Genomic DNA, 20,023 nt, shown 5'->3' with positions numbered 1-20,023 from the left:
AGATCTAAATAGACATTTCTCCAAAGAAGATATACAGATTGCCAACAAACACATGAAAGAATGCTCAACATCATTAATCATTAGAGAAATGCAAATCAAAACTACAATATAATGTCAACTCACACCGGTCAGAATGGCCATCATCAAAAAATCTACAAACAAATTCTGGAGAGGGTGTGGAGAAAAGGGAACCCTCTTGCACTGTTGGTGGGAATGTAAATTGATACAGCCACTATGGAGAACAGAATGGAGGTTCCTTAAAAAATTAAAAATAGAACTACCATACATCCCATGAAGTTTTGATATAGCAGTCTATATATGTACAAGGTGGTTTTAAGTTGCTAGTCTCTTCCCACCTAGAGGAGTTCCTTTAACATTTGTTGCAAAGCTGGTCTGGTGGTGCTGAATTCTCTTAGCTTTTGCTTGTCTGTAAAGTTTTTGATTTCTCCATCAAATCTGAATGAGAGCCTTGCTGGGTAGAGTATTCTCAGTTGTAGTTTCTTCCCTTTCATCACTTTAAATGTATCATGCCACTCACTACTGGCTTGCAGAGTTTCAGCTGAGAAATCAGCTAATAACTTTATGGGAGTTCCCTTGTATGTTATTTGTCATTTTCCCTTGTTGCTTTTAATATTTTTTCTTTGTCTTTAATTTTTGTCAGTTTGATTGCTATGTGTCTCAGCATGTCCCTCCTTGGACTTATCCTGTACTGGACTCTCTGCATTTCCTGGACTTGGGTGACTGTTTCCTTTCCCATGTTAGGGAAGTTTTCAGCTATTACCTCTTCAAATATTTTCTCATGTCCTTTCCCTGTCTTCTGCTTCTGGGACCCCTATAATGTGAATGTTGGTGTGTTTAATGTTGTCCCAGAGGTCTGTTAGGCTGTCTTCATTTCTTTTCATTCTTTTTTCTTTATTCTTTTCCATGGCAGTGATTTCCACCATTCTGTCTTCTAGGTCACTTACCTGTTTTTCTACCTTGGTTATTCTGTTATTGATTCCTTTTAGTGTATTTTTCATTTCACTTATTGTATTTTTCATCTGTTTGTTCTGTTCTTATAGGTCTTCATTAAACATTTCTCGCATCTTCTTGATCCTTGCCTACATTCTTTTTCCGAGATCTTGGATCATCTTCACTATCATTATTCTGAATTCTTTTTCTGAAAGGTGGCCTATCTCCATTTAGTTGTTTTTCTGGGGTTTTATCTTGTTCCTTCATCTGGGACAAAATCCTCTGCATTTTCATTTTGGTTATCTTTCTGTGATTGTTGTTTTCATTCCATAGGCTGCAGGATTGTAGCTCTTCTTGCTTCTGCTGTCTGCTGTCTGGCAAATGAGGTTATTTAAGGGGTTTGTGCATGCTTCCTGATGGGAGGGACTGGTGGTAGGTAGAGCTGGGTCTTTTTGCTCTGGTGGGCAGGGCTGGGCTCAGTAAATCTGCTTGTCTGCTGATGGGTGGGGCTGTGTTCCCTTCTTGCTGGTTGTTTGGCCTGAGGTGACCCAGCAGTGGAGCCTATAGGCTGTTTGGTGGGGCTAATGTCGGCCTTTGGGAGGGCTCACGCCAGTGAGTATTTCCCAGAACTGCCGCTCCCAGTGTCTTTGTCCCCACAGTGAGCCACAGCCATCCCCTGCCTCTGCAGGAGACCCTCCAACACTAGCAAGTTGGTCTGGTTCAGTCTCCTATGGGGTCACTACTCCTTTCCCTTGAGTCCTGGTGTGCATAAGACTTTGTGTGTGCCCTCCAAGAGTGAAGCCTCTGTTTTTCCCAGTCCTATGGAAGTCCTGCAATCAAATCCCGCTGGCCTTCAAAGTTAGATTCTCTGGGGATTCCTCCTCCTGCTGCTGGACCTCTCAGGATCTCCACTCCAGTGGGAGAACTTCTGTGGTATAATTGTTCTCCAGTTTTTGGGTTGCAAAATGGAGAACAATTATATTATGGGATTTGATTTTATTACCTTTGTACCCCTCCTATGGTCTCATTGAGGCTTCTCCTTTGTCTTTGGATGTGGGGTATTGTTTTTTGGTGGGTTACAGCACCTTCCTGTTGATGGTTGTTCAGCAGTTAGTTGTGATTCCAGTGGTCATGTCCTTCTACTCTACCATCTTGAACCAGTCTTGAGACTCTACTCTTAAATAAAGCGTACACAATCTCACATGTTCTGGGACCCAGAGCAGAGGCAGTAACTTGAAAGGAGCCTGGGTCAGATCAACCTGCTTATCTTGGAGAGCCTCCCTGAGAGGCAGGAGGTAACTAGAGCTCACCCTGGGGACATAGACACTGGCAGCAGCCAATGTTGGGAGCTCCTTCTACCATGAGAACACTGGTGCTGGAAGGCACCATTTTGGAATTTTACCTCTAGCTTATTAGTGCCTATTGACACCAGTAATGGGATGCCTCAGGCCAAGCAACTAGCCAGGAGGAAACACAGCCCCCCTCACCAGTAAGCCTGCTGCCTTAAATACCCAGAGCTCATCACCACCCCAGGACCTTGTCCACCAGAGGGTCCAATACTTGACCCCAACACCAGTGTCACCACACTAGCCCTGGACAACCAGAGCCTTATAGCCAGACACCATGGGACATGGCTCTGCCCACCAATCAATGGGCAGTAGCCCTATGACCAGACGTACACACCACTTGGCTGTCACTAGTTTGGAATCCACTGGGTCCCAAACCTGCCAATCAGCAAATGGGCACCAGCTCCAGGACCACTCAGCTCAGCCTCACAGCTTGCTGTATCAAGATCCAGCCCACCCACCAGCAGGTTAGCACCAGCTGGGAACACCTGGGACCAGGCCCTGCTCACCAGCAGGCCAACATCAACTCTGGGACAACTTGAGCCCCTCACCTAGGGGCCCTCCTGTGCCATGATACACTGGTGCAGAGAAGGGAAATGACCTGGCACTGCCATGACCCTCTAGGGCTGCTGTAGGACCAAGTAAGCTGAGAGATGTCCAAGCTGCAGTCTGTAGTCAGCCTGTCCCACTTCCCCCATGCACTGTATACTAATATCACTTTCTACCTGTGCAGTGAGCAGAGCAAAGGTAAGTGGCATGGTTTCTGGGAACCTGGCTGGTCTCTCCTCGCCCAGCCAACAGTGGTCAGACCTGGTTGCTGGGCATTTGTTTGCATTGGAGACAGAATACTACTCTACGGGGTTCCATGTGGTCAGTTGTGGTCCAGAGGACTGACAATCAGAAGCTGATAAGTGAGGCTCTTTGGAGATAAGGAGACTGGTTTATTGGAATGAAAATGCCTCCCCAGTAGTTTCTGGAACAATGGTAAGCTGCTCTGCTGGTAATGTTTAAAAACCTGAGATATATGTCAGGAGATTTTGTGTTTTCCCGAGAGACCCTGGTGTGTACTGCTGTGGTGGGTTTTTACAGTGAAAAGTAGACATAGATAAGGAGAGGAAAAGAGCTCTCCAAAAGGTGTCTTCCATTTGGTCATTTATTGCCCACAGGACACTGGCAATCGGAGGAAGAGCTGCCAGGCCCTTCAGAGAGAAGGTGGGCTGGTCAGGGCCACCGACATGTCTCCCTAGCTGGTCCTGAAGCAGATGTGGGCTGCCTTGCTGGTGATGTTTGAAAGCTTGAGACATGGGCCAGGTGTCTGTGGGTTTCCCTGGGAGTTCCTGGAATGCACTGCCGTGGTGGTTTTTATAATAAAGCTTTGAAATGGTTTTAGAAAAGGAAAAGAGCTTCCCAGACCCTCTCTCTGGCTGCACTGAATGAAAATCTGAGCTGGTCTTCACTTCTGCACACTAGAATTTCTTAAAGAAGGGCAGAAAGTCCAGACTCCTAAACTTTCCCAGGTGACTGAAGAAAATCCTGATTAGAAGCACCACAGGAAAATGGAGAGCAACCTGGGAAGAAAATAACAGACAGTTTGAATGACAGTGCTGATCTTCAGAAAGGCCCAGAACTACTCACCCAAGAAATTTCAAGATGGAATCAGAGAGTGCTGGAGAAGAGAGTAGAAAGAAAGGCTGGAGCTCTCAAATGCCCAAATGCAACAGGCCAGGAGAGATGATTTGAGCCAATTAAAGTCCCTGGGCCAGAATATGCTAAAGATGGTCAATTTGCTTGACCTGGTTAGAGATCACATGCATGATGGTAACTTCGAAAAGAGAGAGGAGGGAAGTAGAAAATGATGATCATCCTATCTGTCTGTCAGAAGTCCATCAAAACTTGAAGTCCATCCATGAAGACGGTAATCTAAATACCCACTTTGAATGTCCACATGGGGAAAACAAACTCTCCTGAGAATTGTTGGAAGAAATTCAGAGGATTAAAGATCTGACAGGAGAAATAACAAGCCCCCAAACTGAGGAAGCATATTTGCACTTTGAAAATTCACAACTTGAAAGTGAGATTCAGAAGCTCCAGCTGAAACTTCAAATAAGGCCTGAATTACATGAAGAACATGACATGCAAATGGAGAAAAGAAGCATCTGAAAGGAAACACACTATTTAGAAATTGGGAAGAAACTTCTCAAAGTGTCCAGGAGCCTGAACTCCACCTGTCAGACCCGCAACCTGTACAAGAAGATGGCCGAAGACATGGGCAGAAAATTGGAGAGAACCACGTCCTTCTGTCAAAAGGAGATCCTCTTGTAAGAGAAGGGAGTTCAGGAAAGCTGGATGGCAGCTCTGTCAATGGAGAGAAAGGTCCAATGGCTGGGGGAAGAAAATGTTCACCACAGGCAAACACTGGCTAAAGTCAAGTCTAAGTTCCATCCTGTCCCAAGTGGGCCTTGTGCTCCAACTGCAGCCTTCAGAGGCCCAGAAGTATTATACCAGGGGCTCCACTGCGTCCTGAAGTTTCCCAGGAGAGAGGAGGCTCATGCTGGGAGGGTTCTGCGGCCCGGGGTCACCTGCAGGTTTGACTCAACTTCACAGCAGCTAGGAGGACACCTACAGCCACAGCAAAGCATCTTAGGTTTTCTCCCCTAAGATCATTTCCATTTCTCTATTTTGAGTTTAGTACTTATTACGTAATTGATGCTACATAATTCTTATTGAACTTTGATACAGCATTGTAAGATAGTATTTTTTACATAAGGATTTGTTTAATATAATTCTTATTATTCCAGGTCATGAGATACTGTAGAATTACATAATATATGCATTGCTTTTAAATTTTAGTATAGATTCCCTAATATTGCAATCTTCAGCAACGTTTGACATGGATAGAGAAATTTAAAACAATACATTTTATTTTATTATGTTATAAGCTGTCTTTAGAATTCTCTCTATATACATTTACCTTATAAAATATTTATTTTAAAAAGAAAGTCGAAAGAGAAATGGGGAATTCCCTGGTGGTCCAGTGGTTAGGACTCTGCCCTTTCACAGCTGGGCCACAGTTTTATCCCCAGTTGGGGAACTGAGAAGATCCCAAAAACCACGTGGCATGGCCAAAACAAAACAAAACAAAAGAGAAATGTAACAAAACACCCCATAAATCTACATAATGTTGTTATTATGTTAGCACTTATTCATAGATTAATTTGTAAGATTTGGTATTTTACAATCATTTGTTTCTTACCTTATATTTGTTTTACTTTTGTTATTTATTTATGGTATTATTTGTATATTTCTAAATATTACCCAGTCAGAAAAACAGTTTTCCATAGATGACAATTTCAGACACATACGCACACGCGCACACACACACACATGCAGATGCAAGCACTTTAGTTGTTTATGTCTGTATATGAGGAAAATGTAAAATTAAAGACAGCTAAACTTTGAAAAAATTTTAGATAAATATATAATGGAGAAAGAAATAATTGCATACATGCTATTCATATATACCAAAAAGATCCCTAAATATATACACACCAAAGGAGAATTGTCAGATGTATTAGACAGGATTCCAACAAAAGCACTTCATCCAAATGATGCAGAAAAAGAGACAGTGATGGAGACACAGGTTCCCCACTGTCGACAGGGAAAAAGAAATGGACAAAGGGTGCTGAGGCGCCCAGACACTAGCAATGGGGAAGCTGTTCCCACCTTGACTGGAGGGAGGGGGAGGAGGAGGTGTCATCTGATACCATTGAGGAGCTGTCCAGGGTCCCAGAAACCCTACCTTACCCTCTCTCCTCCTACCCTCCCATCTACTGCTGGAGCACTGGGCAGCTGCCTGGAGAGGTGAGGAGTTGGGAGGGGGACAGATGATATATGTTCATATAATCCCTTTGTCTGTGGAAGGAATGGAATATGAGGGGCAGGATTGGGTGAGGGGCCTTACAGGGGTATGTATGGGAGCCCTGGGGGTTAAACCTGGTGTGGTTGTCATGAGGATGGAAAAGAGACAGATTCAGGAGAGTTTGGGTGGTTGTGGGTGCAGAGAAGAGGAATAAAATAGGGTTCAGCAGATTCTAGGAACATTGTATATTTATTGTTAGGCACTCCTTTAAATAAGCCTTAGTAAATTCTCCACAGGAACCCTGGAAAGTCACCAAGACATGCCACCTCCTGTGGATATGGACTACCTGGTGGTGTAAGGAATGTCCATGTGGGTATGCATTCGTTTCCCCTATAGCTGAAGCCCTCATGGCCATGTGGCTTCATGACCACTCAGTTCTCCTCTGAGGGGCTCCCACAACAGAGGCTCCTTGTGCAAGATGGGAAAGCCCAACTGCAGTGAGAATTCCCAGTGCAAGGCATTTACAACCTGTGTTGAATCTCTATGATTGTACTGTTAGGCATACCAAAGTGAATTAGAAGTTTAGCCCACAGAGCTCACAGCCAGTGAAGGAAAAAGTCTTGTGAACTAGAAATGCTCATGAATATGGGAGATACACTCATATCTGGGACTGTGTCTGTCTAACTGTCCGTGCTGGATGTGAGGTGGGGGGGAAGTTCAGGGAAGTCTCCCTGGAGGAGATGGCCCTGATTTGAACTTAAGGATGAGAGTGAGTCATCTACAACGCTCTTCCAACCTTGGGGACATGACAATGACTTGGAAACTTTGTTACAATCAGATGCAGGTTTATCAGGTCTAGCATGGGTCTGAGACCTTGCATTGCCCCAGGGAATTCCTATTCTGAGACCAGATCTAGACTACCCAGGACTTTTAGATGATTATGGTGTAGGAGTGGGGTGAAAATGAAGAAAGCAGGGATATTTCTGGCAGAAGTCACAGCATAGCCAAAGACACAAGATCACAAACAACGTGGTCAAGGGTGGGCAGTGGTTAATTTGTGTAATTATTATCTAAAGCCTGGGACTAAGGTGGGAGGGCAGAAGAGTAGCATCTGTGGGGCTTTGACTACCAAGAAGTTCCTGTCCTTCCAGCTTTTCTTAGGTTGACCCCTGGGCAAGCCAGAGGAGACTGGAGAAAAGAAGGGTGACCCAAGGCATACAATCTCCTGGCTCCTTCCTGACAATGTCACTTTGAGCTAACTCTGTGGGATTAAGCACATGCTCCTTTTCAAGACTAAGTCTATATTGTGTGTCACTGGGGTGCCCCTGTTCCTTCAGGCATGGTGGTGTAAAAGGCTGAAATGCTCCTAGCCCCAGGTTAATTCTTGTGTTAGGTTCCTATTTACGCTATAAAATAAACCAAAAAAACCTGTTAGCATAAAACAACACAAGTTGATTATTTACAGTTCTGGAGGACAGAAATCTAAACTCAGTCTCACTGGGTAAAGTTTAGGTGTCAGCAAAGCTGTTTCCTTCTGGGGTTCCTTCCAGCTTTTCCAGCTCCTAGAGGCTGCCTGTATTCCCTGTCTGGAGCCCCTTCATCCATCATCAAGGCCAGAAACACAGCAACTTCTCTTCTCTCTGCTTCCTTCATCACATCTCCTTCCCTGATCTTCCTGCCTACCTCATAAATATATTCGTGATCACTTTGAGCTCACACAGATAACCCAGGATAATATCCTCATTACAAAGTTCTTTCTTTAACTTAATCATGTCTGCAAATCTCTTTTGCCATGTAAAATGAAATATTCAGAGATTCTGAGGATCATAATGTGGACATATTTGGGGGTGCATTGTTCTCTCTACCACACACAGCCTTATGCATTGCAATTCCCTCTACCCACATGTTTGTAAGCATCCCCAGGGTTATATGCTACCTCAAAGTAACCTATTTCCAGCATCATCTTGTTCCTTGACCATTTGTGTCATACTTGACATTTATTTCAATAGTGGATTGAGAAGGTAAACTTACTTAATATTTAACAATCATCTTCCCAAGGAAATAAACTCATTATAGTAGTGTACTGATAATTAGAGGTACCCTATGGAAATACCCAAAATATGAATGGGTACCATGGTCTTTTCCAGAAATGAAACTGTCTGATAAGATAAAAGCAAGAATGTCATATCTGCACAAAGTAACATACTTTTCAATTATTCTGTGAAGGTGTTGATGTAATGCAAGATAACTATGATTAACACATTAAGGGATTTGATGGAAAAAAGAAGCAACATGCAAAACCAGATTGGCAATGTAAACAAAAGATGAAAATTCTAAGAAATAAGAAATGCTAGAGATTAAAAAGACTTTAACAGAAATGAAGAATTCTTCCTTTTGATGGGCTCATTGTAAACTGGAAATAGCTGGGGAAATTTTCTCTGTGTTGCAAGATATGTCAATAGAAACTTTTAGAACTAAATATCAAACAGAAAAAAGACTGAAAAAAATGGAAAAGCATAGGTAAGTACTGTTGGACTATTATAAAAATTGTAATATATGTGTGATTTTAGTACCAGAAGGAGAAAAAAGAGAAAAAAGGAACAGAAGAATTATTTGAAGAAACAATAACTGAGATTATCCCCAAATTAGTGTCAGACACCCAAGCTCAGACCAGGGAGTTCAGAGAATACTAAGAAAAATAAATGCCTAAATAAATAAACAAATTTAAAAAGAAAATTTCTCCTGGATATGATATATTCAAACTACAGAAAATCAAGGTTAGGATCCTCTGAGACCAAAGGCAGTGGTTTGGACTTTTATTCACTCAATGGCCATTGTCCCTCCTCTGGCTCAGCACAACATGACTGGGAAAACTCACAGCCACTGACTTTTCCCTGGGGAGAAAAAGAGAAGACATTTGTCCTATGTTTAGAATCTTTAAGGGTTGTTTAAAGTTTGGTTTCTATCTTATATATCTCAGAGTGCTAAAGGGACCAGGTGTAACCTAGATGTCTGAGGACTGACAAGAAAGCAACAACAAAAGATTTGGACAGTTTACTATTGCTCCAGACCACCTGCAGTTCAGGGAGAAAACACCAGAGGAAGCAAAAGAGTATGATCTTCTGAAAAAAGAAACTGACAAATCTCTACCCTGGCTGACTGGTGAAGGTCTTCCCAATATGAAGCCAGTATAGGGACTGGGACAGGTGATTGTTTAATACACTGACAATAACACAGAGTGTCAAGAAACATAAAGAAATAGGGCAACATGGTCCAAACAAAATTACAGAATTAATCTCCAATAACTGATACTAAAGAAATGAGGTACATGTATTTCTTGACAAAAAAAAAATCACAATAACCATCATAAAAATGCTCATCAAGTTCAGGGAAAGTGTGCATGAAAAAAAATCAAGTATTAAAAAAAAGAAGAGGGCTTCCCTGGTGGCGCAGTGGTTGAGAGTCCGCCTGCCGATGCAGGCGACGCGGGTTCGTGCCCCGGTCCAGGAGGATCCCACATGCCGTGGAGTGGCTGGGCCCGTGAGCCGTGGCCGCTGAGCCTGCGCGTCCGGAGCCCGTGCTCCACGGCAGGAGAGGCCACAGCAGTGAGAGGCCCACGTACCACAAAAAAAAAAAAAAGAAAAGAAGACATTGAAAATAATTTTAGCTGAAAAAATATCATAAACTAAAAAATTCACTAGAGGGGTCCAACAAGATACTTGATTAAACAGAAGGAAGAATAAGTGAGCTCAAAGAGAGGTCATTTGAAATTATCCAATCAGAGAAGAGAAAAGGGAATTTAAAAGTGAAAAAAATCAAGGCATTTATGAAACACCATCAAGCCTACATTATATGCATGATGGGAGTTCCAGAAGTAGAAAAGAGAAAGAATGGGGCAGAAAACTCATTGAAAGAAATAATGGCTTCAAACCTTCCCAGTCTGAGGAAAGAAATGGACATTCAGATTCTAGAAGCCCAAATGTCTCTAATGTGAATGAGCCAAAGAAGTCACAATTAGACACCTCATAATCAGTGTGTCAAAAGGCAAAGAAAAAGAGAGTTTGGAAACAAAAAGAGAAAAGTGATTGTCATATATTAGGGAATTCTCTTAAGACTATCAGCATATTTCTCAGGAGAAACTTTACAGGCCAGAAGAGAGTGAGATGATATATCAGAGTGCTGAAAGGAAAACTGCCAAAAAAGAATATTGTATCTAGAAAACGTATCCTTCAAAAATGAAGGAGAAAAAAAATAAGATAAAGCTGAGGGAGGTCAATATGAGTAGACTCGCCTTACAAGAAAAACTGGAGGGAGTCCTTCAAGTTGATATGAAAAGATGCTAATGTACCAATGTTAATTTCTTAGTTTTGATAAATGTATCATGGTAATGTAAGATGTTAATATTAAGGGAAACTGGATGAAGGGCATATGGGAATTCTGTACTATCTTTACAACTTTTCTAAAATTATCCCAAAATAAAAGGTTTATTTTAAAAAAATGCTAAACCACAGCACAAAACATATGATAATATAAAGCTCAGTGGTAAAGTTAGATATGTAGAGACATACAGAATATGGTAATTCTGTAATTTTAGTGCATAAATAAGTGTTGATTCTGTATAAAAGTTAAAAGACAAAAGTATAAATAATATCTATAACTAAAACATTTAAATAGACAACAATATAAAATGATAATTTGTGACATCAATAACAAAGTGTAGGGAGAAAGAAATAAAAGTAAAGTTTTTACATGTGATTGGATTTAAGTTATTAGCTTAAAATATTTTGCTATAACTACTAGGTATTTTATGTAAGCATCATGATAAACACACAGAAAATGAGAAAGGAATCAAAACATGTTATTACAAAAAGTTAACAAAACGCAAAAGAAGACTTCAAAAGAGGATAATGAGTCCAGAAAAACTATAAGACCCACATAAATATAGTCAAGTGACCATTGACAAAAGAGAAACAGCAATACAATGGAGGAAAGGTACTCTTTCAACAAGTGTTGCTGGTAAAACTGGACATCCACATGCAAAAATATGAATCTAGACAGAATTTACACCTTTCACTCAAAATGACTCACAAAGTGCAAAGTGTAAAACTCAAAGCTATATTACTCCTAAAAGATAATACAGTAAAAAACCTAGGCGAACATGGATTTGGTGATAAATTTTTAGATAGAACACCAAAGGTACAATCCATGAAAGAAATAACTGATATGACGAACTTCATTATAATGAGAAAATTCTGCCTTGTGAAAGACAATGGCAAGAGAATGAGAAGACAAGCCACAGCCTGGGGGAAATTATTTGCAAAAGACACATTTGTTATAGGATTGATATCTAAAATATAAAACGACCTCTTAAAACTCAAGGTAAAAACATAACCCTATTAAAAAATGGTCCAAAGACCTTAACATGCATCTCAACAAAGCACATATTCAGTGGCAAATAAACATATTAAAAGATGATCCACATCACCTGTCCTCAAGGAAACATAAATTAAAACAATAGTGAGAAACAACTATGCACCAATTAGAATTGAGACAGCACCAAATGTTGGTGAGGATGTGGAGCAACACAAATCCTCATTCATGCCTGGTGGGAAAGCAAAATTGTTCAGCCACTTTTGAAGACAACACGGTGATTTGTTACAATACTAAACATACTCTTATTATACCATTCAGCAATGGAACTCCTTGGTGTTTCCCCAAATGCGTAGAAAACTTACATCCACACAGAAACCAGCACAAGGATGTTTACAGTAGTTTTATTCATAACTTGTAAAACTTGGAAGCAAATAAGGTGGCCTTCAGGAGGTGAATGGTTAAATAAACTGTGGTACATCCAGGCAATGTAATATAATTTAACACTAAAAGAAATGAGATATCATGCTATGAAAAGAGATGGAGGAAAGCTAAGTTCATATTGCTCAATGAAAGAAACTAATTTGAAGAGGCTACATAATGTATAATTCCAATTATATGACATACCGTATGCAGGAATGGGTGAAGGAGAAGGATGACTAGGTGGAGCACACAGAATTTTTATAGCATTGAAAACAACTGTGTGATACCTTAATGATGGATACATGTCATTATGCATTTGTCTAAATCTGTGAAATGTACATCAGGAGAGAACGCTAAGGTAAACTACTGACTTTGGTCAATAATGAATGTTGATGTAGGTTAATCAATTTTAACAAAAGTACCACTCTGTGGAGGATGTTGATATTGGGGGAAGCTCTGCATGTGCAGTGGGAATAGGTATATGGAAATCTCTTTATCTTCTCATAAATTTTGCTGTGAACCCCAAATTGCTCTGACAACATGAAGTCAATTTTAAAAAGGTACAAGACAGAGAGAAACCATGAACAAAATGGCAATATTAAATCATTTCCTAACTTTTTAAAAACATCTTTATTGGAGTATAATTGCTTTACAATGGTGTGTTAGTTTCTGCTTTACAAAAAAGTGAAACAGTTATACATATACATATGTTCCCATATCTCTTCCCTCTTACGTCTCCCTCCCTCCTACCCCCCATATCCCACCCTTCTACGTGGTCACAAACCACCTAGCTGATCTCCCTGTGCCATGCGGCTGCTTCCCACTAGCTATCGACCCTACTTTGGTAGTGTATATATGTCCATGCCACTCTCTCACTTTGTCACAGCTTACCCTTCCCCCTCCCTATATCCTCAAGTCCATTCTCTATTAAGTCTGTGTCTTTATTCCCATCCCTAGGCTCTTCATGACATTTTTTCCCCATAGATTCCATATATATGTGTTAGCATACGGTATTTGTTTTTCTCCTTCTGACTTACTTCACCCTGTATGACAGACTCAAGGTCCATCCACCTCACTACAAATAACTCAATTTCATTTCTTTTTATGGCTGAATAATATTCCATTGTATATATGTGCCACGTCTTCTTTATCCATTCATCTGTTGATGGACACTTAGGTTGCTTCCATGTCCTGGCTATTGTAAACAGAGCTGCAATGAGCATTTTGGTACATGACTCTTGTTGAAATATGGTTTTCTCAGGGTATATGCCCAGTAGTGGGATTGCTGGGTCGTATGGTAGTTCTATTTTTAGTTTAGTTTTTTTGTGTGTGTGTGTGGTACACAGGCCTCTCACGGTTGTGGCTTCTCCTGTTGCGGAGCACAAGCTCCGGACGCGCTGGCTCAGTGGCCATGGCTCACGGGCCCAGACGCGCCGCAGCATGTGGGACCTTCCCCGACCAGGGCATGAACCTGTGTCCCCTGCCTCGGCAGACAGACTCTCAATGCTGCGCCCTATTTTTAGTTTTTTAAAGAACCTCCATACAGTTCTCCATAGAGGCTGTATCAATTTTACATTCCCACCAACAGTGCAAGAGTGTTCCCTTTTCACCACATCCTATCCAGCATTTATTGTAACCTGATTTTTTTGATGATGGCCATTCTGACTGGTGTGAGATGATATCTCATTGTACTTTTGATTTGCATTTCTCTAATGATTAATGATGTTGAGCATTCTTTCATGTGTTTGTTGACAGTCTGTATATCTTCTTTGGAGAAATGTCTATTTAGGTCTTCTGCACAATTAAAGATTGGGTTCTTTGTTTTTTTGTTATTGAGCTGCATGAGCTGCTTATAAAATATGGAAATTAATCCTTTGTCAGTAGCTTCATTTGCAAATATTTTCTCCCATTCTGAGGACTGTCTTTTGGTCTTGTTTATGGTTTCCTTTGCTGTGCAAAAGCTTTTAAGTTTCATTAGGTCCCATTTGTTTATTTTTGTTTTTATTTCCATTTCTCTAAGAGGTGGGTCAAAAAGGATCTTGCTGTGATTTATGTCATAGAGTGTTCTGCCTGTGTTTTCCTCTAAGAGTTTGATAGTTTCTGGCCTTACATTTAGGACTTTAATCCATTTTGAGTTTATTTTTGTGTGTGGTGATAGGAAGTGTTCTAATTTCATACTTTTACATGTACCTGTCCAGTTTTCTCAGCACTACTTATTGAAGAGGCTGTCTTTTCTCCACTTATATTCTTTCCTCCTTTATCAAAGATAAGGTGACCATATGTACGTGGGTTTATCACTGGGCTTTCTATCTTGTTCCATTGATCTATATTTCTGTTTTTGTTCCAGTACCATACTGTCTTGATTACTGTAGCTTTGTAGTATAGTCTGAAGTCAGGGAGCCTGATTCCTCCAGCTCCATTTTTCGTTCTCAAGATTGCTTTGGCTATTTAGGGTCTTTTGTATTTCCATACAAATTGTGAAATTTTTTGTTCTAGTTCTGTAAAAAATGTCAGTGGTAGTTTGATAGAGATTGCATTGAATCTGTAGATTGCTTTGGGTAGTAGAGTCATTTTCACAATGTTGATTCTTCTATTCCAAGAACATGGTATATCTCTCCATGTATTTGTTTCATCTTTAATTTCTTTCATAAGTGTCTCATAATTTTCTTCATACAGGTCTTTTGTCTCCTTAGGTAGGTTTACTCCTAGATATTTTATTCTTTTTGTTGTAATGGTAAATGGGCGTGTTTTCTTAAATTCACTTTCAGATTTTTCATCATTAGTGTATAAGAATGACAGAGATTTCTGTGCATTAATTTTGTATCCTGCTACTTTACCAAATTCATTGATTAGCTCTAGTAGTTTTCTGGTAGTATCTTTAGGGTTCTCTGTGTATAGTATCATGTCATCTGCAAACAATGACAGCTTTACTTCTTCTTTTCTGATTTGGATTCCTTTTATTTCTTTTTCTTCTCTGATTGCTGTGGCTAGAACTTCCAAAACTATGTTGAATAAGAGTGCTGAGAGTAGGCAACCTTGTCTTTTTCCTGATCTTAGTGGAAATGGTTTCAGTTTTTCACCATTGAGGACAATGTTGGCTGTGGGTTTGTCATATATGGCCTTTATTATGTTGAGGAAAGTTCCCTCTATGCCTACTTTCTGCAGGGTTTTTATCATAAATGGGTATTGAATTTTGTCTCCTGGTTATCTAGTAGTGTATTGTTTAGCTTCCATGTGTTTGTATTTTTTACAGATCTTTTCCTGTAATTGATATCTAATCTCATAGTGTTGTGGTCAGAAAAGATACTTGATATGATTTCAATTTTCTTAAATTTACCAAGGCTTGATTTGTGACCCAAGATATGATCTATCCTGGAGAATATTCCATGAGCACCTGAGAAAAATGTGTATTCTGTTGTTTTTGCATGGAATGTCCTATAAATATCAATTAAGTCCATCTTGTTTAATGTATCATTTAAAGCTTGTGTTTCCTTATTTATTTTCATTTTGGATGATCTGTCCATTGGTTAAAGTGGGGTGTTAAAGTCCCCTAGTATGACTGTGTTACTGTCAATTTCCCCTTTTATGGCTGTTAATATTTGCCTTATGTATTGAGGTGCTCCTATGTTGGGTGTATAAATATTTACAATTGTTATATCTTCTTCTTGGATCGATCCCTTGATCATTATGTAGTGTCCTTCTTTGTCTCTTCTAATAGTCTTTATTTTAAAGTCTATTTTGTCTGATATGAGAATTGCTACTCCAGCTTTCTTCTGATTTCCATTTGTGTGTAATATCTTTTTCCATCCCCTCACTTTTAGTCTGTATGTGTCCCTAGGTCTGAAGTGAGTCTCTTGTAGAGAGCCCATATAAGGGTCTTGTTTTTGTATCCATTCAGCCAGTCTGTGTCTTTTGGTGGGAGCATTTAATCCATTTACATTTAAGGTAATTATCGATATGTATGTTCCTATTCCCATTTACTTAATTGTTTCGGGTTTGTTATTGTAGGTCTTTTCCTTCTCTTGTGTTTCTTGCCTAGAGAAGTTCCTTTAGCATGTGTTGTAAAGCTGGTTTGGTGGTGCTGAACTCTCTCAGCTTTTGCTTGTCTGTAAAGGTTTTAATTTCTCCATCAAATCTGAATGAGATCTTTGCTGGTTAGAGTAATCTTGGTTGCAGGTTTTTCTCCTTCATGACTTTAAATATGTCCTGCCAGTCCCTTCTGGCTTGCAGAGTTTCTGCTGTAAGATCAGCTGTTAACCTTATGGGGATTCCCTTGTGTGTTATTTGTTGTTTTTCCCTTGTTGCTTTTAATGTGCTTTCTTTGTATTTAATTTTTGATAGTTTGATTAATATGTGTCTTGGCGTGTTTCTTCTGGGATTTATCCTGTATGGGACTCTCTGTGCTTCCTGGACTTGATTAACTATTTCCTTTCTCATATTAGGGACGTTTTCAACTATAATCTCTTCAAATATTTTCTCAGTCCCTTTCTTTTTCTCTTCTTCTTCTGCGACCTCTGTAATTTGAATGTTGGTGCATTTAATGTTGTCTCAGAGGTCTCTGAGACTGTCCTCAGGTCTTTTCATTCTTTTTTCTTTATTCTGCTCTGCAGTAGTTATTTCCACTATTTTATCTTCCAGGTCACTTATCTGTTCTTCTGCCTCAGTTATTCTGCTATTGATCCGTTCTAGAGTTTTTTTTTGTTTTGTTTTGTTTTGTTTTGTTTTGCAATACGCAGGCCTCTCACTGTTGTGGCATCTCTCATTGCAGAACACAGGCTCTGGTCACGCAGGCCCAGTGGCCATGGATCACGGGCCCAGCTGCTCCACAACATGCAGTACCCTCCCGGACTGGGGCTCGAACCCATGTCCCCTGCATCCGCTGGTGGACTCTCAACCACTGCACCACCAGGGAAGCCCTAGAGTATTTTTTATTTCATTTATTGTGTTGTTCATCATTGCTTGTTTCCTCTTTATTTCTTCTAGGTCCTTGGTAAATATTTCTTGCATCTTCTCTATTCTATTTCCAAGATTTTGGATCATCTTTACTATCATTATTCTGAATTCTTTTTTAGGTAGACTGCCTATTTCCTCTTCATTTGTTAGGTCTGGTGGGTTTTTACCTTGCTCCTTCATCTGCTGTGTGTTTTTCTGTCTTTTCATTTTGTTTAACTTACTGTGTTTGGGGTCTCCTTTTCGCAGGTTGCAGGTTCATAGTTCCTGTTGTTTTTGGTGTCTGTCTCCAGTGGCTAAGGTTGGTTCAGTGGGTTGTGTAGGTTTCCTGGTGGAGGGGACTAGTGCCTGTGTTCTGGTGGATGAGGCTGGATCTTGTCTTCCTGGTGGGCAGGTCCACATCTGGTGGTGTGTTTTGGTGTATCTGTAGCCTATTATGATTTTACGCAGCCTCTCTGCTAATGGATGGGTCTGTGTTCCTGTCTTTCTAGTTGTTTGGCATAGGGTGTCCAGCACTGTATCTTCTGGTCATTGAGTGCAGCCGGGTCTTGGCATTTAGATGGAGATCTCTGGGAGATTTTTGCCATTTGATATTACGTGGAGTTGGGAGGTCTCTTGTGGACCAGTGTTTGAAGTGGGCTCTCCCACGTCAGAGGCACAGCACTGACTCCTGGCTAGAGCCCCAAGAGCTTTTCATCCACACGGTGTTCTTTAGGAATTCTGGGGTATATTGTTCTTTGTTTTCTTTCTTTCAGGTATTTTTTTCCCCTTACTTAGTTGCAGTGAAATTTCTAGGAATGAAGCAATAGGCAGGTGAATGGTCTCCAATTCAAAGCCAGGCATTTGTCAAGCTCTTGCTAGTTCTTGTTTTCCTGGTTTCCCTGGAGGGAGAACCAGGAGGTGGTGCCAGGCTCTGTCCCTACTGCTTCCCCTGTGCACACACATCCTCTCGCTGCCTCTGCTCTTGGAGGGGCAGCCTGCAACACAAAAGGGGTGTGTGGGTATGGGTGTGTGGGATGTTTTCCAGGGCCACCAGCTGGTCCCAGCTGGCCACCCCCACTGTACACACACCCCTTTGGGCACTGAGCCCCCTCTCAGTTGAGCACCACCCTGGGGGGGGCTTGCCCCCGGCACAGTCTCACATTGCCGCTGCCAAGCGCTGCTGCTGCCGCTGCAGGAGGAAAATTTGGAAAGACGCTGGGGGCAGTACTCGGTCTAGAGCATCCCCACACTCCATTTCCTATCTTAATTATTTAAATTTGAATAGACTAAACTCCCTAATCAAAAGACATAGTGGTCAATTGTGTAAACAACAATAACAATAACAAAATACAGAACTAAATAAAATCAAGACTCAAGTTTGTACTGTCTATAAGAGACTCACTTAGATTTAATGACACACACAAAAATGAAAGTCATAGAATGGAAAACAGATATTCTAGGCAAATGGTAACCCAAAAGAGCAAAAATGGTTATACTTATATCAGACAAAATAGTCTCTAAATTTAAAAAGTATCCAAAGAGAAAAAGAAGGACACTATACAACGGTAAAAGAATTAATTTGGGGCTTCCCTGGTGGCGCAGTGGTTGAGAGTCCGCCTGCCGATGCAGGGGACGCGGGTTCGTGCCCTGGTCCGGGAAGATCCCACATGCCGCGGAGCGGCTGGGCGCGTGAGCCATGGCCACTGAGCCTGCGCGTCCGGAGCCTGTGGTCTGCAACAGGAGAGACCACAACAGTGAGAGACCCACGTACCGCAAAAAAAAAAAAAAGAAAAAAAAAAGAATTAATTTGCCTATATATATATGTAACAGTAATAAATACGTTTGTACTTATTTCTACCAATTTGTACTTACATTTGTACCAATACCAGAGCATCCAAATATATGAAAGAAACATTGACAGAGTGGAGGGAGAAATATTGACCAAAACAATAAAATAGAGGATTTCAATAACCCACTTTCAATAATGAAAAGAACACCTAGACAGATCAATGAGGAAACAGAGGAACTGAACAATACATATCACATGAACCTAATGGACACATGCATGACATGCACTAAACACCAGCAGGATACATATTTTTCTCAAGTGCACACAAAACATTCTCCAGGATAGATCAGATGCTAGGTCATAAAAGAAAATTAAGAAGATTAAAATCTAACCATGTATATTTTCTGACCACAGTGGAATAATAGAAATTAATAGCAGAAGAAAAGCTGGAGAGTTCAAAAATAGGAGGAAATTAAACAAATTACCTTGAAAATATAGTGGGTCAAAGAAGAAATTAAATGGGAAATTAAATGAGAAAGTGGAAAATATCTTAAGACAAATGAAAACACAATATACCAAAACTTCTGATATACAAAAATCAGTTTTAGGAAGGAATTTTATAGTGATAAATACATACATTTAAAAAGAATAAAGATCTCAAATAAACAATGTAAATTTATACTTCAAGGAAATACAAATAGAAGAACAAAGTAAGCTCAAATTTAGGAAAGGAAGAAAATGATGATAACTAGAGCAGAAATACACAAAATAGAGAATAGAAAAAATAAATGAAATGAAGACTTGGTTTTTCGAAAGATCAATAAAAATGACAGCCATCTAGCTAGACTAAGAAAAAAGAAAAGACCCAAATAAATAAAATCAGAAATGGAAGACAGAGACTACAAATGATGACACAGAAATAAAAAGAATCGTAGGAGACTACTGCAAACAACTAAACACTGACAAATTGAATAACCTAGAAAAATGGATAAATTCCTAGAAATATACAACCTAAGAAAAAGGAAGCATGAAAATAGAAAATTAGAACACATCTATAATGAGTAACAAAATTGAATCAGTTATCAATAAACTCTGAACAAAGAAAAGCCTATGTCCAGATGGCTTTTTTGGTAAATTCCACCAAATATTTAAAGAAGAATTAATACCAGGGTGGAGAACTTCAAGATGGCAGAGGAGTAAGACGTGGAGACTACCTTCCTCCCCACAAATACATCAAAAATACATATACATGTGAAACAGCCCCTACAGAACACCTACTGAACGCTGGCAGAAGACCTCAGATTTCCCAAAAGGCTAGAAACTCCCCACGTACCTGAGTAGGGCAAAAGAGAA

Source organism: Grampus griseus (genome assembly GCF_964374135.1).
Source record: "Grampus griseus genome assembly, chromosome: 6".
In the NCBI taxonomy this organism is placed as follows: domain Eukaryota; kingdom Metazoa; phylum Chordata; class Mammalia; order Artiodactyla; family Delphinidae; genus Grampus; species Grampus griseus.
Note: the sequence above shows the minus strand (reverse complement) of the source record.